We start from the raw sequence: 21,509 nt of genomic DNA on the forward strand, positions 1-21,509 counted from the left end.
TATACATATTGTGTGTGTGTGTGTGTGTATATATATATATATATATATATATATATATATACATATACATACATACATATATACCCATGGGGGTGGTGTGTCTTTCTCAAGCTCGGATCCGCTACCAGAGGAGAAAAAATAGGTCAACATGAAACTGCCATGTTGGAATGATTTGCGTATTGCATTCTTTGTGCATTTGAACATCAGGGGCTAGGTCTCAGGACCACGTGGCCATCACTTGTTGAGTTTGCCATGTTTTTTGTGTTGACAGGTGAGGGGTAGCCTGTGCTCCAGTCATGACCTCTGGCAATGGGAATACTAACAGCAGCCAACACAATGGAGAGAGCAAACCAGCCCAGGCCCTAGTCAAGTCCCACATCCTCACCCATCTGATAGAAGGCTTTGTGATCCAGGAGGGGGCTGAACCTTTCCCTGTGAGTACTGGAGCTCTGCATGTGTCTTAACTGTAAAGTCTCTAATACACACGTTGAATGGGATCATTATATGAATGGTCATAAAGACCTGGGAGTCGACTGCCTACAGTGGCATGCAGCTGGACATATTGACTGGTTGACCTGAGGCCTGTACTAAGAAGCAGGATTTGGAGTTAGTGAGGTACCCTTCGGGTTAACTCTGGGTTTTCAGTACTATTAAGCTGGTTCTCTTTTTACCGGGATAAATCACCATGGTAACTTATGCTGAACAGCTAACCTGCTCCAGAGCATGTTATGTTCAGAGTATAGGATCATAACCTGTCAATACCCTGACCTCTGACCAATCAGATCACTGAAGAAAAATGTATCCATGGGCAAAAGTCCAGAGTCTCAGGTAAAAAAAGCGTAGTCTATTTATCGTTATATGTCAGTAGAAGCATTTGATTGTTCCAAGGCTCTATTTCCACTGCTTTTAAAACAGAGCTTTAAACAAACACAGAGATCGTTTACACACTAAACACATGATTTTAGCAGCATTTTAACTTGTGCTAAGTTTATTTTAATCCACAGTGATAATGTTTCTATTTTACACTCTGATTCCATCACTGCAGCTCAAAATACCATGAGACACCTGTGTGATCAGAGCAAGGAAAAAAAGATGATATTTTATTCGAAAAATAATCCACACACTGTTAAACGGCTCCTGTTATTATAAATGCAACATTTCAGGCAGATAGACCTCATCAATCACTTGAGATAGGAATCACCAGAGGATCCAAGATACGATGTTATCATAATACTGATGTCATGACACAATATTATTGCGATTTTGAATATGTTGCATAATGCTGAGTATTGCGTTAAAATATATGCAATATATTACCTTTTTGGAACTGTAAATTATGTCCTCAAAGGAAAACTTTGTCAACATCTGTTTTATCTAATAAGATAAAGTTTTCAGTCTGGTCAACTCACTTCAGCCATTTTGTGGCAGTGGACTGAAAAAGCAATTGATTATGTTAGTCTAGTAGGTTACCAAATAGGCTACCTAAAGTTAAGTTTGTATTTGTCATACTAATAATTCATATAATAAAGAAAATCAATACTTGGCAGTGTGTGACGATACAATATTGCCCCACAAAAACATTGTGATACTTTGCTGTAGTGGTACTTCCCGTTAGCTGAACAGTTTTGTTTTAAGAACATCCTTAAACAAGTTAAAATCCATCCAGCTCGCAACTTAACCATTCTCTTAACAATCTCAAAGCTGCCTATGTCCCAAGTGACAGAGAAACCTAAATCAGCGAAGAGTAAGCAACGGAGGGAGGCCCAGAGGAGGCGCTGGTGTTTGTATGCTCGTATCGGTTCAGTTACTGCTGACCTGAAAAACGAAATCTTAATAATGAAGAGAGACACGCAGACGGCAGTGGCAGCAATCCAAGCTAGAATACTAGCACTTGGCGAAACCATTGCAGAAGTTAAAAGAGCTGAGACCCAGCACTCTAATGACATCTCCCAGCTGCAGACTGAGTTGGCCCGCCTGATAGCGGAAACTGCCAGACTGTCAGGTAAAAGGGGATTTATGGTTAATAATAAATGAATAAATAATACATTTTATTTGTAACGCACTTTACATAAAAAACAAATCTCAAAGTGCTACAGAAGCAGTGTTGGGGGTCGTTACTCAAAAAAGTAATGTATTACACATTACTTAGGAAAAAAGTAATCGCTTACTTTACTTCATTACTCCCTGGAGAAAGTAATTAGTTACAATACTTGTTACATTACTAGTTACTCTGTAAAATTACCTGAAATGCATTGTCACATAATTTGCCAGTTAACGATATAGCATTAAACCTTACATATGTGTAACAATCTTAAGGTAGGTATAGTTAACTAGATGGATATACCCAGAGTCGGCTTCACNCCTTCCTTCTCCGACACTATGCCACACACGCTGGCCGTCCCAAGGATGGAGGCTATTTTGGTGTGCAGCGGTGTGTGCTCGGGTGTGCCCTTGCCCCCATCTGTAGCAGACACGCTTTGACGGTGCCATACCACTCTCCTCTTGGCCTCCACCTTCAGATCCGACCACTTCTTTTTCACCTCTGCCACAGATCGCCACAATTTAAAGCGGTGACGACGTGCTGCCACTCACTTGTTTTTCTTTTAGGCCTATTAGTGATGCCACTACTGTGACCACCAAATAAAATAATTTTTCTGGCCTCCACCTCACCCACAAGCATCTCTATGTAGCCTAGGTCTCCGTGAAATTCCTTTTCCTTGTCTTCTCTGCCATGATTGAGCGTAAAATGCCATTGGTGTGTAGAGTGCGGGATGTGAGGTGAATCCACCTGCGCAATCTTCCAGGTGGACTGTGATTTATAAAGGGAAGAGTGCTTGCAGGTATAGGTACGGTTTTATAAATCAGATTATTTTTTGGTGCACGCTATTTTCAGCTTTTGGGCGCACGTACACTTTTAGTATGGATCCTACGCAATGTTGTATAAATGAGGCTCGTCCCTTGTTATGTTTAGACTCTGCTGTGACTGCACTGCCCTCCCTCTCACCACCACTAGCTACTACTACAATAGTGTAAAGCTAGACAACGTGCGTAGCCACCATGATACTAGATTGAGAACACTTCGGTATACATGTATGAACTTGGACGACGCAGTAGTTTTTTGGAAATAAAGACAAAGTCAGCTTCCTGGCTGTTACTTTCACCCGCATCGCAGTCTTTCACAGCGGATGAAGTTTGCCTAAACATTCATTTCTGACATGGAAACAGTAGTTTGACGAAAATATAAGTCAAAATTCTCTAATGAACTTTAATCCATATGACAACTCAGCCGATTCCATCCACTAAGGATTTTGGTTTAAGCTCAAGAGAAAGGCGTTCAGTGGGTCTATTTGGTCCACATGTAAAGGCTTTAATTTTGAAAGTTGTTGCCGGAAGTTATTCATATGAATCTCCGTGGCTTGGTCGGTGGGCACACACGCGTGCACCTAGACGATTGTTGTCTGCTGCCCGAAATAGGAGAAAGCGAAACATAACGAGGATATGAATCAGTTACTAAGTTTGCGTGTCCTCGTGTAACGGGAGGCTCCGTGGCTCGTGTACTCGGTTTAACGTTCGTCAGTGTTAGCGGTGGCGGACTGGCTCCTCGCCGCTGTGGCGGAGGGAGTAAGTAAATGAAAGCGTTGTTTGGAGCTGTTGGACAAAGAGCTTTTCTTCCCTCTAACGTTACCATTGTTACAGAGCACAACGCCTGTTTTCTAACTAATTCAGAGGTGCTTTCGGACTGTAAAAGTAAGCTAACTACTCTCAAGTTGTCTGTTTTGAAAAAGGGGGCACGAAGACGCGGGCTTATTGCGCTCTACTTTGATTCATTCACGTATTCAACTAAGTTAGCACTGTAAGCACTGGGTTACATTAATTTGACACAAGGCTAGCTCTAAGTTTATAGCAATGGTAATAGCAGTTACCAAAGGTATTGAATTGGTTTGGTGTCCATAACCTCCAGTCAAATGTAATTTGTTCAATTTAAACGGAACGAGGAAACCGTGAAAGGCTTTCTTTGCGTTAGCGAGTTTGGCTTAAACTGGCTTAATAACGCTCAGTACTAATTTACAATTCTTTACAGCCAACTAACTTGATACCCGTTGTGTTATTCACAGTGATAACGCTACAGAACGATGTTTAAGGCAGCTTTTAAATTAGTTTCTCTACTTCAATAGTCAGAGCTTGATTTGAAGTAGATGGTTCCACAACAACAATGTCCACACTAGTCCAGTGATCCTGCGTCACAATCAGAGGACATATAAGCACATACAAGGAAGTCGACTCCGGCTTTAACATTGATAATGTACTCACAGAAAAAGACACAACTCAAACAAAGACAACAGATTTGGACAAATAAAGGTTAACTATAGACAGCACTGTAGTGAACACAAGTGATCCTGTTAGGGGTGGGAATCACCAGGGGATCCATGATACAATATTATCATATTACTTAAGTCACGATACTATATTATTGCAATTATAAATATGTTGCGATGTGCTTGGTAATGCAATAAAATGCGTTGCGATTATTACCTTTTTTCGACTGTAAATTATGTCCCTAAAGGAAAACTTTGTCAGCATCTAATAAGATAAAGTTTTCAGTCTGTTCATCTCACCTCAGCCTTTTTTTTGTTTTTGCAGCAAAATGTACTAAGTGGACTAAAAAAACAATTGATTATATTATTCTAGTAGGCTACCTAAAGTTTAATTTGTATTACAATATTAATAATTTATGTAATAAAAAAATCAATACTTGGCATTGAGTGACTATATGATATTGCCACACAAAAATATTGTGATACTGTGCTTTATCATTTTCCCCCCCTAACTTTAGATCCTGTGTGGAGAGACTTTCACACCAGACAGCACCCTGAAATCTGGCAATTCCAGGTTGTCTTGCTCATGGCAACAAAAAGTCAATAAATATGACTCAAAATTGAGAGTGACACATTGAGAACCACTCTTAACATTTTACTTTACATTTGTTTAAAAGGCATGACTGTAGGCTGGACTTGCAGATGTGCTCAGTTTGTTAGTCTTGACAGATTTTTCGCTAAAACTAGCTACTGTATCATATTGTCTTGTCACATGATCAAATAGAGACTTGGCATTAGGCAACATCTACATGTTACCCACATACATACATATATATATATATATATATATACATATATATATGTGTGTGTGTGTGTGTGTGTATATATATATATATATATATATATATATATACATATACATACATACATATATACCCATGGGGGTGGTGTGTCTTTCTCAAGCTCGGATCCGCTACCAGAGGAGAAAAAATAGGTCAACATGAAACTGCCATGTTGGAATGATTTGCGTATTGCATTCTTTGTGCATTTGAACATCAGGGGCTAGGTCTCAGGACCACGTGGCCATCACTTGTTGAGTTTGCCATGTTTTTTGTGTTGACAGGTGAGGGGTAGCCTGTGCTCCAGTCATGACCTCTGGCAATGGGAATACTAACAGCAGCCAACACAATGGAGAGAGCAAACCAGCCCAGGCCCTAGTCAAGTCCCACATCCTCACCCATCTGATAGAAGGCTTTGTGATCCAGGAGGGGGCTGAACCTTTCCCTGTGAGTACTGGAGCTCTGCATGTGTCTTAACTGTAAAGTCTCTAATACACACGTTGAATGGGATCATTATATGAATGGTCATAAAGACCTGGGAGTCGACTGCCTACAGTGGCATGCAGCTGGACATATTGACTGGTTGACCTGAGGCCTGTACTAAGAAGCAGGATTTGGAGTTAGTGAGGTACCCTTCGGGTTAACTCTGGGTTTTCAGTACTATTAAGCTGGTTCTCTTTTTACCGGGATAAATCACCATGGTAACTTATGCTGAACAGCTAACCTGCTCCAGAGCATGTTATGTTCAGAGTATAGGATCATAACCTGTCAATACCCTGACCTCTGACCAATCAGATCACTGAAGAAAAATGTATCCATGGGCAAAAGTCCAGAGTCTCAGGTAAAAAAAGCGTAGTCTATTTATCGTTATATGTCAGTAGAAGCATTTGATTGTTCCAAGGCTCTATTTCCACTGCTTTTAAAACAGAGCTTTAAACAAACACAGAGATCGTTTACACACTAAACACATGATTTTAGCAGCATTTTAACTTGTGCTAAGTTTATTTTAATCCACAGTGATAATGTTTCTATTTTACACTCTGATTCCATCACTGCAGCTCAAAATACCATGAGACACCTGTGTGATCAGAGCAAGGAAAAAAAGATGATATTTTATTCGAAAAATAATCCACACACTGTTAAACGGCTCCTGTTATTATAAATGCAACATTTCAGGCAGATAGACCTCATCAATCACTTGAGATAGGAATCACCAGAGGATCCAAGATACGATGTTATCATAATACTGATGTCATGACACAATATTATTGCGATTTTGAATATGTTGCATAATGCTGAGTATTGCGTTAAAATATATGCAATATATTACCTTTTTGGAACTGTAAATTATGTCCTCAAAGGAAAACTTTGTCAACATCTGTTTTATCTAATAAGATAAAGTTTTCAGTCTGGTCAACTCACTTCAGCCATTTTGTGGCAGTGGACTGAAAAAGCAATTGATTATGTTAGTCTAGTAGGTTACCAAATAGGCTACCTAAAGTTAAGTTTGTATTTGTCATACTAATAATTCATATAATAAAGAAAATCAATACTTGGCAGTGTGTGACGATACAATATTGCCCCACAAAAACATTGTGATACTTTGCTGTAGTGGTACTTCCCGTTAGCTGAACAGTTTTGTTTTAAGAACATCCTTAAACAAGTTAAAATCCATCCAGCTCGCAACTTAACCATTCTCTTAACAATCTCAAAGCTGCCTATGTCCCAAGTGACAGAGAAACCTAAATCAGCGAAGAGTAAGCAACGGAGGGAGGCCCAGAGGAGGCGCTGGTGTTTGTATGCTCGTATCGGTTCAGTTACTGCTGACCTGAAAAACGAAATCTTAATAATGAAGAGAGACACGCAGACGGCAGTGGCAGCAATCCAAGCTAGAATACTAGCACTTGGCGAAACCATTGCAGAAGTTAAAAGAGCTGAGACCCAGCACTCTAATGACATCTCCCAGCTGCAGACTGAGTTGGCCCGCCTGATAGCGGAAACTGCCAGACTGTCAGGTAAAAGGGGATTTATGGTTAATAATAAATGAATAAATAATACATTTTATTTGTAACGCACTTTACATAAAAAACAAATCTCAAAGTGCTACAGAAGCAGTGTTGGGGGTCGTTACTCAAAAAAGTAATGTATTACACATTACTTAGGAAAAAAGTAATCGCTTACTTTACTTCATTACTCCCTGGAGAAAGTAATTAGTTACAATACTTGTTACATTACTAGTTACTCTGTAAAATTACCTGAAATGCATTGTCACATAATTTGCCAGTTAACGATATAGCATTAAACCTTACATATGTGTAACAATCTTAAGGTAGGTATAGTTAACTAGATGGATATACCCAGAGTCGGCTTCACAAGGGGGCACCAGGGGGCAGTGCCCCCCCACTTCATTCACTGTGCCCCCTCACTTGTATAAAAGCATATGTTTTCTCCCATCAGTGTAACTGTAGCAATGACTGAAATCCATTATGCTATTAGGCTGTTGCATGAGGTGTCAGGCCAGAGCTTCTTGTTCATTGCACAGCTGGTTCACAAGGTAGGCCCCGAAGCAGACTTCCCTCTTTCTCTCCTTAAGTATTTGCAGGGTTTCCGCCAGAGAAGTTGTTATGCCAGGCGGGGGGTGGTTACTGTGTGTAAAGTTGTTATGATTATATTACCTGCCCACTGGCCCACAGTCATTTAGTTCATTTTTGCATATCAGCGCCACGTTCAGCAAATAAAAAAAAAATCGAATTTGTAAAATACTAAGCGTGTCATCAATACTTAGGAGAGTAGGACAACGGACGTTACAATTATAAACTGGAAGTGTGCGGTCCCTTTGCGCACAGAGTAGCGGAGTGGGACGTCTGTCCTCGCTCCTGCTATCTGCTGTAAACACATGAAGCTGCTCCCATGTCTCCCCGGGTCTCTGTACTTGTTTGCGGCAGAAACTCTCCCATCCTCTGGCTCGTCCCCGCATCTGTGTTCGCCACTTACAGGTGTTGTGCCGTAGTAAGCACGCCTGCCGTGAAAAGTGGGGTGCTTTTCACGGCAGGCGTGCTTAATACGGCACAACACCGGCTGGACACGGAGGACGACCTGTTGGCAACAGCCTGAAGCCTGTCATCACTAACTCTTAAGTAAGGGAAGATCTAATGATGAATTTATGTAACGCAAGTAATGACTTAAGTGTTTGATTAGTAACTGTAATGTGATTGCTGCATTTAGGGACAGTAGTGCCTTACACTACTCGTTACTGAAAAAAGCCATTTTTGGCAGTTACACCCAACACTGCACCGAAGGCAGTGCAGATATGCTATGCTAAGAGTTACAAACGGATAACATGATAAAATACATCAAAAGGCTTTAGTAAAAAGGTAAGTCTTTAAGTTGTGTTAAAAAGATTCCACAGCCTGCGGTGCTCTCAGGTGGTCAGGGAGAGCATTCCACAGTCTAGGAGCAGCCGAGCAGGAGGCCCGGTCTGGTCCTGGGGGGGTTATGGTGCAGGAATGATATCCGCATAATAGGAGTCCCAGAGGGAAAAGAGGGCCCTCATCCCACGGAGTTTGCTTCTCACCAATGTGCCATCCAATGAACTGAGGCTGCTAATTGACTGTTGTCATCGTTCCCTCCGACAACGTCTCCTCTGAAGAGGAGCCACCTAGCGGAGGTGGAGTATATCCTACAAAAAGCAGCTTAATTGAAGAACCTAAAGCACCAGACTACCCACCAAATGTGGTAAGATGCCAAAGAGATTTCACTCTGGCCAGGGAGATAATGTGTAACATGCCGAGCGTCAGGTGCAGTCTGCTTGTCCTGGCGAGGCTCATCGTCACCCCAGCGACCAACAACACACCTTCACCGACCCAAAGAGGGCTCTGGACTACTCAAAGCGTCACTTCGGGGCTCCGGAGACATGATGTCAATCAGTATGTCACCGCAGTGAACTGTTTTTTTATTTTTCACTGACTCTTGTGCATGTTGCTGTTCCACGTTGGTGTTAATTTCTCTGTGTATTCTCAACTTGTAGCTCGTCTCGACACCAGCCTCAAATGCACTGCCTATACGTTATTAGATGGACTTATTTCTAGGGTTCCTACGTGTTATGTTTGAAACTATTTTTGATAGTTTCCTACAAAGTGTGCTGCCATCTTATCATGTGTTTACTTGTTTTTTGTATTCATATTTTTGAACTGGGGGGTTATTGGTGCTGTGATAGAGTATAGCACTTAGAGGTGTGCGCCTTTGTGCACCACAGCTGCAAGACTGTCTGAACTGCTGTAGCCATCGTTTGGGATGGAGACCTGGGTATGGGAGTGGTTGTCAGTGTTTGTTGTTTGCTGTTTGTTGTTTGCCGTTTACTGCTTGTTGGGTTGGTTTTTTGTATCTCTTTTTTGTTTCTTTTCTTTCTCCCTTTTTGTTTTCGTTTTTCTCTCCCCCTCTTCTCTGTCTCTCTCTCTCATGGCGTAGCAATTGCTTGGGCCCCACACTCCAGTTTACACAGTTTAGATGGCTGACAGGGATCTGAGTCCAGATAGACCCACTTGCGAATTAAAGACCACCACAGGCCGAAGTATCGATATTTTGGCCAGGTGTTCCATTCAGGTTTTGACTCCAAAGCCAGAGGCGTTGCAATTGTAAGTGGTAAGACAGTACACTTCTCCACCTCTACTGTTATTTCTGACAAACATGGGAGATATTTAATTATTACTGGTACGCTTTGGCATACTCCTGTTATACTAGTGAATGTCTATGCACCCAATTCTGATAATACTGCATTTGCCAACAGTTTATTAAGTAAGATTCCCTGTCTTAACAACCACCTTTTGATATTTGGAGGGGACTGTAATTGTGTTATTGACCTATCTTTAGACTGCTCTACTTCCAATATGATGTCTCCATTTGCCATGGCAAAGTGTTTTTCAGATTTGAAAAATGGAAAATTTTGTGAAGCAATCTCTGCCTCCATTAATGATTTTCTCACTTTCATCAAACAAGCTTCACCTCCTACTCCCTCCTATGGGATTCAATTAAGGCCTAATCTCAGAGGGCAAATTATTTCTTATTCTTCTTATCTTAACAAGATGCATAAGGCTAAACTGGATGAACTTTCTAAGGTCATACTCGAATTAGACCATCAGTGTGCTTTTAGTCCATCTCCAGTACTGTATAAACAGCAGCTGAACCTCCAATCCGAATTTAACCTCTTGTCCACTAGAGATGCAGAACATTTGCTTCTGAGCTTACGTGGCACACTTTATAAGCACTGTAACAGGACAGGTCAGCTGCCGATTAAAATGCCTTGCTGCCTCCCCATTAATTCCAAAGATTCTAGATTCCTCTAATAATTCGATTTGTGACCCCTCAGAAATTAATGATACTTTTCACATCTTTTTATTACTCCCTTTATAGGTCAGAGGTCCCATCAAACACTGCAAACATGAATCAGTTTTTGGATCAATTAGTGACTTCCTCAGTCACACCTGAGGTTGCAGATGGCCTTGATTCCCCCTTAACCCTGGACAAGGTTGTTCAAGCTATTACGTCAATGCAGAGCAGTAAGGCCCTAGGCCCCAACGGGTTTTCTTCCGAGTTTTTTAAAAGATTCCATGCCAAATTGGCCCCTCTGCTTTCATCTATGTACAACAAATCCCTTGACAAGGGATTACTGCCACCCGCTTTGACACAGGCATCTATAGCTTTACGCCTCAAAAAGGGAGGAGATGCTACTATGTGTAGTTCTTACAGGCCACTCGGCTTCCTTAATGTAGATGTAAAGATACTAGCTAAGGTCCTTGCGCAGCGGCTGGAGGTAGTCCTACCAGAAATCATATCCGAGGAACAAACTGGTTTTATAACGGGACGATACTCATTCTTTAACATATGTTCACACTTCAACATAATTATATTAAATTATTATTATTTATTTAATTATTATTTAGAATTTACTCTAAGAAATTCTCTGCCTCCCATGAACCAATTATCACCCTTGACGCAGAAAAGGTCATCACATTGAATGGGAGTATCTATTTTCTGTCCTTAAGAAATTCTGCTTTGGTAACAACTTTTGCTCTTGGATTCGCCTTTTGTACACATCCCCCAAGCCTCCATCTGCACCAGTGACACCAGCTTGAATTATCTTGCCCTTGAACGTGGTACATATCAGGGTTGCCCCCTCTCCCCTCTCCTGTTCACACTGGCCATTGAGCCTCTTTCTGCAGCTCTACATGCTTATACCTCCGTTGAAGGTGTGACACGAGAGGGTGTGGAACAAAGGCTATCCTTGTATGCAGACGATTTATTACTCTATGTCAAAAATCCTATTGCCTCTGTCACAACAATATTGTCAATTCAAGAGAATTTTGGCTCCTCCTCTGGATACAAGCTTAATATTCAGATCAGCAAATGTTTTCCAATAAATCCAGCCAAGCTTCAGCTCCAGCAGACCAATTTGCCTTTCCAGATATGCCGCTCTGGTTTCACATACCTATGTGTGAAGGTAACTTGCTGGGCGTTGTTGGGCAAGTTACTCAGAAAAAGTAATTAGTTACTTTACTTTTATTACTCCTCAAAAAAGTAATAAAATTACTTTACTTATTACTTGGTATCAAAAGTATTCAGTTACTTTACTCGTTACTTTACTATATTACCCCCCCACCCCCATCCCCTAGTTGTTTAGTCTGACTCATCAATATGGTCAGTGTGTAAAAAAAAAAAAAAAAGTGTGTCGGCTGTGCCTACTACTGATTTAATTAAAACAACGAAACTGATTATAGGTTAGGCCTGCATTTCACAGAATTACCAATCAACAATAATTTCTTCAATTAATGAACTTGAATCTGATTGATTTCTTTGCACCTTATAGCCTAAATATTATTGGCAGAGGCCAAGACAGTAGCCTAGACCTCAATATTTTGAGAACTATAGTAAACAAATACTGTAGCCTATCAACCCAAACAGTACAGACTAAATGCAGGCTAGTGAAACGAGCATGTCATTAAGCAAGGTTCTAATGTTTAGAATCAGAAATGAAACAGTGGTTGAATCTCATTAGTAGAAGCTTCTCAAATCTTGAATCAGACAGCCTGTTCCTTCTAGGGGTAAGCACCAAACCTCCTAAACTAAAGAGCTGCTTTACAGGTGCGCTAGATGGAGTTGGAGTGTTGTACCTCATGTACATGTTTCTGACATTTGTGAACTGGTTCAGTATCACAACCTCATACCCTGACCTTAAATAGTCTGCAACTTCCTTTTCTGCAGAGTAGCTGTCCGTCTGTACCTCAAAAGCAAAAAAGTCATTTTCAGCAGGGCTGGCTGACGTCATTGATACAGCGGTAGACTCAGCCTGGTTGGCTGCAGCAGGAGCAGTGTTGCGGCATTCTGTTGTCAGAAGCTCCTTTACATGGTCTCTCCTTGCCTCATCTCAGAGCCATCGAAGTTTAAACTTCGGACAGCTGGCAGCAGCGAGAAGTGCGTCTTTGCTGTCCAGTACTGCAGCAAAACGAGTCGTGATGGCCTGAACAATGAATCAAACATATATTTCAATCCTGTTTTGTTTTTTTTTTGTTTTGTTTTGTTTTTTCCTAAGGGGGGGGTCTCACTCGGGTTAGCTGGGGGGGGGGGTGGGGGGGGGGGGCTTCGAGGGTTGGCAATAAACTCCACTGTCATCCCCTTGTAAGATGTCCAATGCTGCTGTCAGCGGCTTCATAACTGAGCAGTATTCCGGCAGGAATTGGTGTTCCCTTTCGTTTAGGCACTTGATGCCAAGCTTTACGCACAGGGAATTCAGTTCATGCATTGGAATTTCGGTGATTCTCGCAACAGCCTCGTAGAAGGAATTCCACCTTGTGGATGATGGTACCAATAGCTTTCTGTGGCTGACTTCCTCCACATGTTCTGATGCAACTGTGGACCGACTTGCCTTTGTCCTAAGGGCTGTACATTTTGCGATACTATTCCTATATATAGTCTTTGTCTCTGCACTAGCTATTAAGTATTTCTCAACATCAGTTGTGGAAATTAGATTAATTGTGTGCGAGGCACATCTGTAGTGTGGAGGTAGTGTATACTGTTGGCCATCAGACTCTGCGAGGACTTGTGCAACATCTGTAAAAGTGACGTCCTCCTCGTCATGGACCTCATCTTGGTCAGAATCCGAATCTACAGGTTGAGGTTTGTATACTTTAAAAGCCTTGGTGAAATTTGAGCCATTGCCTGTCACAGTGGCAACAACTTTGCCGTGCAGTCCATACGATGCATGAATTTGTTCGATCTCTGCGCCAATCACATCAAACGTGTGCCTACCTCGGATTCTTTTACATGCAAGGGCGGCCTTGTTGTGTTTCAGAGTTGAGCTGCTAATCCAGTGAACTGTAACACTCATAAAGCTTTTGTTGTTAGCTGTCCAAATGTCCGCAGTGGTGGACACAAAGTCTACCTCTCTGAGTGTGGCCCTCAAGTTCGATTCCATCACCGCATGCTCTCTCTCCAAGTAGACCGCAAATGTCTTTCTCTGTGGCAGCTTGGCGTTGCACCTTGTCGGTATCTTGTCTATAATGTGGCGAAATGAGGGGGAGTCAACGGTGGAAATGGGTAACATTTCTTCTACTATATATCCAGCAACGAGCTTCTTCAGATTATCTCCGTTTAACGGTGCGGCATCGTGTCTTGCTGCGTTGAAATCTAGTTTCTGTTGTTTGGCACTGGTAGTAGGCCTATCCTCTTCCTCTGTCTCCTCAGCAGGGTTTTTCGTGACAAGTTTGATGGTGCTGTGCAGGTGCTTCATCAAATTCGACGTGGTGTTTTTTGTGCTTGCAAGTATTTTGCTGCCACCACAGAGCTTACAGCGGACGCCAATATTCTTTGCATCTCTGATGGAGACACACTCAAAATAATGGGAGTATTTCCAGCTGTCAAACGCCGTGTGCTCTCGCTCTTCATTCTCCATGCTGCTTAACTGTCGCGGACGTGACCTAAGTCTGACCCGACTAGCCGCGAGCCACGTCATAATCTAAGTTTAAGACAAAAAACAACAACAAAAAAAACACTTTCTTGTTACGCAGTATCGCAGCTTTACTTTGCTTAGTAACTGTAATAAAATTACTGTTTGGGAAATTGTAATACTTTACTTGTTACTGGGTAAAGTAGTAAAATTACAGTGTCCATCACTGCTCATTACCCACCCTTTTCTCTCCAAACTTCATTCCCCTCATCACTCAAATGAAATCAGACCTCCATAGGTAGGGTAATCTACCACTGTAGCTCATAGATGGGATTAATGCTGTTAAAATGAATAGCTTACCAAAATTTCTGTATTTATTTCAGTCCATTCCGATACTTTTACCCCAATCTTTTTTTAAGTCAATTAACCAAACCATCACTACGTTCATCTGGGGAGGTGTGGTGCCTAAGGTCAATAGATCCTTACTTCAGAGATGCAAACTGAGTGGGGGACTTGCACTATCTAACTTTTTATACTATTATTGGGCAGTTAATATCGAGAATTTCCTGTTCTGGCTATATGCTCCAGATACTCCATGGTGCCAACTAGAGACCCAATCTCTCACTTCAACATCGCAACACAAGACAATGAGAGTAAACTGACAAGAAGCGCATAATTGTTTTATGTCGATTATTTTGTTTTCATAATCGTTGAAAGCCCAAATCATAATCTAGATTAAAATTTGATTAATCGAGCAGCCCTACTACTGAGTGAAGTTTAGTATATATCAGTCAGTCCTCCAGTCCTCTGTCCTCCTGTCCACCTGTCCTCCATTCCTCTGTCCTCTGTCCTGCTCCCTCTCTGCTGATGTGATTCACTGTGTGCAGGTAACATTAGCGCAGGTAGAGAGAGGAGGGGCTGTTTGTCTCAGCCAGCAGCTAAGTTTAAAAGTATCTGCCCAATTTTACGATAAGTGTCAAACTAAGTTAGCCTATATACAGACAGCTGTCATTTTAGCTTATTAGTAACAATTTGTTATCAGCCAAACTAGCATGCTGTCTAAATCAGCATGTAAGACGTTAGTGACGGTGGGTGAGAAACTGTGGACGGAGCATATTGATATCACTGTCTACATGTTTACATGTTCATGCTCGCTGAACACATGTATTGATAAATTATTGGCCTCTTACTCGCTAAGGTTTAATTTCACTTACAGTAATGAGTGTAGCTGCCGTCAACTCCAGTAATTTTTGAGTAATCTTCACTTTGTTTCCAACGCAGCCAATCGGCTGTTCACCGGTTGTGTTTGTCATATCGTGTGTGTGTGTGTGTATGTGTGAATGTGTGTGTATGTGAAGGTGGTCGGCCCTGGCACAGAGCGCAGATGAGAGGCTGCAGGATGATAATTAATTCAACCAAAATACTGATAAAAGAACCGATACCGCTAGAGCTTATCAATATTACGGTCTTTGATATTTTAGCCCCAGGGCAAATTTAGTACTGGGTTTCGGAACCCATCCCCACTGGCTTCCAAATTCTCTTTACCTCCATCCCATCTTTTCTGTTATTTTCAGGTCAGGCACTATGTTTCCTAACTTTCCTGCTCTACTGCCAAAAGAGCTTTGGGAGGCCCTTATAATATTACTGCCCAGACAGAGGGCATCCGTTCCCCACATCTACTCATTTTTTTTAAAGATATTTTTTGGGGCATTTTGGCCTTTAATCGATAGGACAGACAAGCGTGAAAGGGGGAGAGAGAGAGGGAGTGACATGCAGCAAAGGGCCACGGGCTGGAGTCGAACCCAGGCCACTGCGGCAACAGCCTTGTACATAGGGTGCCTGCTCTACCACTAAGCCACCGACGCCCCATCTACTCATTTATTATGTCAATGGACGCACACTCTATAACTAAAATAAAAACTACCTGGGTACAAGAGATAGGGGTTGAACTGGCTGAGGAATAGTGGGATAAAGCAATTGATAGAGTGGGAACCACAACCTCTTGTACTTGTCGTGGGCTCATCCAGTTCAAAGTTTTATATAGATTGGGTTTCTCCAAATCCAGGCTATCCAAGATATATCCAAATGTAAAATTGCAAGCCTGTTAGCATTCAATCTTTGAAACCGTCTCTGGTGTTCTCAAGATCAGTCTGCAACTGTGCCCCATAACAGCCATCTTTGGTGTCCCCACTGATCTGTCCTCATTAAACTCTACGCAAATAGACATTGTCGCTTTCTCAACCTTACTGGCACGTCGCAGATGGACAGTCTCAAATGGAAATCCTCACTGCCACCCTTCATTTCTACTTGGTTTACAGATGTGATGTTCTTTCTCAATCTTGAGAAAATTAAATATTCTCTGAGGGGTTCAAATGACAAATTTGTCTCAAAGTGGCAATCCTTCACTGCCTTGCAGAAGCTCCCTTCAGATGACGGACTGTAATCTTTAGTGCTCATCGTCACAGAGTCAGATCACTACCACTTTCTGTATGTTGTCAGCGCACGGTCCAAGCAATTTGCAGATTAAATTTTTATTTTATTTATTCATTCACCTATTCTGTTACTTGTGTATTTACTTTATCATTTTTAATTTTTGTTTCTGCTCTACCCCATGCCATCTCCCGTAGCTTGTGCCCCCTATGCCCCATATGTTATGTCACCCTCTTACTTAGCTGGGCACCTGTATACCATTACATGATTGATGGCTTATGGTACAGTCAGGGTGCACTTTTCTACTACCTCTACCAATGAACGATGCTTTTACTGCATGTGACAATTTTGATGTATTTATTTTTTTGTATCATTTTTGTTTTCGTACAGTATATCTTTTTATTTATTTTATTGCATTTCTATTTATGTTATTACTTTCTCCATCTTTCCTCCTATTGTTACAGATTGTGGGAGGGGGGTGGGTGTGGCTGTTGTTCACTGTGTTGCCCTGTAACTATGGCAAAATTTCAATAGAAATATATATATTAAAAAAAAAAACACTATTCACAGTCATGTAAACATCCCACCATGCACCAGTGCCTCCTCTAAAAAATGTAATGTATGACTGAATGCAAAACAGACATGCTGAGGTGGGTAACAAGAAAAACTGACTAAAAATTATCTGTGTTTATAGGGGCTTATTTATTCACTAGTATGACAGTTTATTGAATCAATCAGAAAATGAACTTTTGTTTCTCACATGAAAATTTCTCAGTGAGATTTGTTCAGTCCTGCAAACTCTGCCCTGGTAGTTCTGGGCCATGACACACACCAAGCCAACGGTTGGCTGTTGGCCAGTATTGGGCTGACATACCGCAAAAACTAGGGTGACAGACACTCTGTCACCCTAGTTTTTGCGGTGTGTCCCGCACCGTTGCTTCTAGTTGGCCCTTGTCCGTTTTTTTCAGCTGATTCAGCATGTTGAATAGGCGGCAGAGCCCTTTTTGGATGACAAATACAGACTACCGCTGCCTGCTGCTATGGAAGGTTATTTCCTGTTACTCAGGGGCAGAATGAACATGCTGGTTTGCTGTTGGCTGTAGCCTTTGTGGTCTGTTCAAGTGCAACTTTTTTGCCAAGACACAGGTGATGTGATGCAACAAAACAGTCAGTCTTTGCCGCTAGTTCCTTGATGTCTGTTTGGTGTGTCTGGGCCTAGGGGTTTCTTACTGACAGGTTTCTCATTTACAACAATCCAAGTTCATGATACCTTAATTATGCACATTTATAGTATTTACAAATGAAGAAACTTGCTGGAAACCACTTAAAACTGTGAATTGTGGAGTTAGACCATTGAACTGTTTTTCACCATTTCTGTGTCCAGGATTTTTTGGGCAGGGCTGAAAGCCTGCTTGATGACACAATGGAGCAACTCTTAGCATAAGCCCTGCCCATACACCAAGTAAGAACTACAGCTGTTGAGTTTTGTTGTCTGAGAAGATGAATCAAAATGACCATTCTGTTGCAGAGTGAGAAGAATGAATGTTGATTTTCGGGCAGGTCAGTATCCTCTGGCTCTGACTTTGATTCTTGCTCTGGTGGCTCAAACATGTCAGTCCAAAAAAGCTGCTAGATGGAGCATCCATTTAAGTGCTACAGTTAAATGAGGCTACAGCTTTCCTGCCAGCTTCGGCACATTCAGTGGATGCGCCCCCAGTGTCTCAGAGCAGACAATACTCCCTATTTTTTCATGATTTTGAAATGTATTTTTATATACTTGCTGACTTTTTAATCATTCTGATTTGGCTGGGTGCTTAATAACACATTTTCCTGTGGTGTAACGAACTCATTACACTTTTTTTTTTTTTTTCTTCACCCGGACTTTAATGTTACCTCTTCAGCCTTGGGGTTTTGAACTGTAGATGTAGGCCAACTGAGTTAGTTTTAACCTGGCTCTTAGCCAGTGACTAGCTTTTACAGTCTGGCAACTTTGCAATGAAGAATGGCCAGGAGACTTTGTGAAAATGTTGCATTAAACAGGTGCTTTATTTCTTCTGTGCAGAGAACACGAGACGTGCTATAGTGGAAACTGAGCTTATCTAGACACTTTTTGCTGACCGCTGTAGCTGTGGAAAAGCATGTGCTTCACTGCATCTGTGGCACTTGCTGGCCCGGTACTTCTCTACAAACAAACGCTGCCAGACTACGTTACAAAACATGTAACCTGTCTTAAAGGGGAAGGAGTGGCTTGTAATATTAAAGAGATAATGCACCCAAAAATGAAAGTCAGCCATTATCTACTCACCCATATGCCGATGGAGGCTCAGGTGAAGTTTTAGAGTCCTCACAACACTTCTGGAGATCCAAAGGGAGAGGGGGAAGCAACACAACTCCACCTAATGGAGGCTTACGGCGCCCCAGATTCAAACGTCCAAAAACACATAATTGAAACCACAAAATATCTCCATACTGCTCATCCGTAGTGATCCAAGTGTCCTGAAGCCCCAACATAAAAAGTTGTTTGGAAAAACGTCATTTGAACGCTGTTTTTAGCCTCATTGTAGCCTGTAGCTCTAACCGCCTCTCTGTGCACTGCATTCACGTGTGCGTGCTTGCACGAGACCGTGAGACATGGGCACGGCGTTCATGTGTGTTCACGTGCTTTTGCTGGTCTCACGCAAGCGCACACACATGAGCGCGGTGCACAGAGAATCTAGGGGTGCCGTAAGCCTCCATTAGGTGGAGTTGTGTTGCTACCCCCTCTCCCTTTGGATCTCCGGAAGTGTTGTGAGGACTCTAAAACTTCACCTAAGCCTCCATCGGCATATGGGTGAGTAGAAAATGGGTGAATTTTCATTTTTGGGTGAACTATCCCTTTAATCATGAAAAATGAGAACAATGTGGGTTTTCCTTTTTTATCAACAAGCAAAGCAAAGTTGTAACTTGACATGTTTTAATTATATGCGTTACTTGACATTGCAAGTCCTGCGATGCAACTATTGCACATACACACATTGCAATGTCGATGCAGAAATCAAATATCACGCAGCCCTACCGGGGACTGTGGTAGAGGAGCTAAATGTAGACCATGGTACATGCAGTCTAAAGGGTCCTGAAAAAGTTCCTGTGGTGGAAATTGTCTGTTAACAAGAATGAAACAGAGCCTTAGCAGTTTCTGACCACCCTATGCAAGAAGCATTCATTGTCAAAATCTTCGGGTGCCCTAACCCCCACTCCTTTCTCTCCATTTCCTGTTATTCTTTCCTGTCATCTATCAAATAAAAGAATAAATAACTATCCATCTGTCCATTTTTCATACTCAACCATCTATGTCAAGCAAGAGACCAGAGCAAATTTGTTCATAGTGTTCTGTGATTAATTTCAGTTTTTGAGGCATACTTTTTCTATCTGCAGGTGGAACGTCCATCTTTCTCAATTGAGAGCCTAAGAAGACACACTTCAGACTCTAAGATGAACAGCCTCTCACCGAAGGGTAAAACCGCCTGTAGATTTTAAAGGACAACTTCAGTATTTTTCAACCTGGGCCCTATTTCCCCATGTGTATGTGTGCGTATGATTCATGGGTACAACTCGTTCTAAAATTGGTTCAGTATTGAGGGAGGCGGATGCAGCCGGCAGCCGCGAAACGAGCTAAAACGGTAACGGGGGCAAATGCGTCCCGTATAAGTTTGCGCATTAAAAGTGCTTATTTTCGCCACTGACCGGTTCAGATCGCCAGTGCTATGAGTGCTATGAGTAGAGTCAGCTGCCAGTCAGTGTTGGAGCAGAGAGGGGGAGGGCTGCCCCGCTGGGTACTGTAAGTGAGTATGTGTGTATGAAGTGTATGTGTTACGCTAGAAGAGTCAGAGGACGGAGTCTTTTACGTGCTACCCCCTGGAGTGTTACCGGAGTTTTTGGAGTGCTCAAACAAACGGGCCTTTTTCCTGAACGCAAGAACAGGATGTCGCGCAACACCCCGTACAGCTTTCATAGGCTGCCTTTGTCGGACGGCGAGATGCTGAAGTTGTGGCTAGTTGTGCTACAAATGGATGCTAACACTCCTGTCCAGACACTGCACCTTGCAGACCATCAGGTCTGCAGTACTCACTTCTCCCAAGATGACTACTGCCAGCCGAAGAAGCGAAGACATCCAATCCCGAAAGACCTCTTCCTCAAGAAAACGGCTATCCCACGAGTAGAGAGAGCTACAGAGTGGAGCAAAGCTCGTGACATCACACAGCCCAGAGGTAAGGGAAAGGCTAAGTTAGTATGCTATTTACAGAGATAACACTGGCGATCTGAACCGGTCAGTGGCGAAAAAACACACACTTCATACACACATACTCACAGTACCCAGCGGGGCAGCCCTCCCCCTCTCTGCTCCAACACTGACTGACAGCCGACTCCACTCATAGCACTCATAGCACTGGCGATCTGAACCGGTCAGTGGCGAAAAAAAGCACTTTTAATGCGCAAACTTATATGAGACGCATTTGCCCCCGTTACCGTTTTAGCTCGTTTTGCGGCTCCGGTTGCATCCGCCTCCCTCAATACGAACCAATTTTAGAACGAGTTGTACCTATGAATCATACGCACACATACACATGGGGAAATCGGGCCCAGGTTGAAAAATACAGAAGTTGTCCTTTAAGTTCTCTGACCAGGAGCCAAGCTATAGAGTCTTGTTAGTCTTGTTAGTCCTGGTCAATACACAGATATGTTTTCAGTGGATGTTGCTGGTGATGCTAAATCTGCTGCAGAAACCTGCACAGGACTGATTTTTAAGACCTGCTCTCAAACAGGCACTGTGCTGTGCAGTAGCTCAGTCCATAGGAACTTGGGTTGGGAACTGGAGGGTCGCCTGTTCGAGTCCCTGTCCGGACCAAATATGGAGCGTGGACTGGTGGCTGGAGAGGTGCCAGTTCACCTCCTGGGCACTGCCGAGTTGCCCTTGAGCAAGGCACCGAACCCCCCAACCGCTCGGGG

The 21,509-nt window shown here is 42.4% G+C and overlaps 1 long non-coding RNA gene across 2 annotated transcripts; it reads left to right on the forward strand.

Annotated features, from left to right (window-relative positions):
• The first annotated feature begins 3,401 nt into the window (after positions 1–3,401).
• LOC126402617 (uncharacterized) lies at positions 3,402–20,078 on the forward strand. Of its 2 annotated transcripts, none has more exons than XR_007571237.1 (3): positions 3,402–3,747; positions 5,440–5,602; positions 19,938–20,078. It is a non-coding gene; the product is annotated as an uncharacterized LOC126402617 (long non-coding RNA). The 2 variants fall into 2 exon arrangements; XR_007571238.1 differs by having other exon boundaries at positions 3,402–3,621.
• Positions 20,079–21,509: the final 1,431 nt, after the last annotated feature.

The sequence above is a fragment of the Epinephelus moara genome, chromosome 16 (genome assembly GCF_006386435.1).
Source record: "Epinephelus moara isolate mb chromosome 16, YSFRI_EMoa_1.0, whole genome shotgun sequence".
Lineage (NCBI taxonomy): Eukaryota > Metazoa > Chordata > Actinopteri > Perciformes > Serranidae > Epinephelus > Epinephelus moara.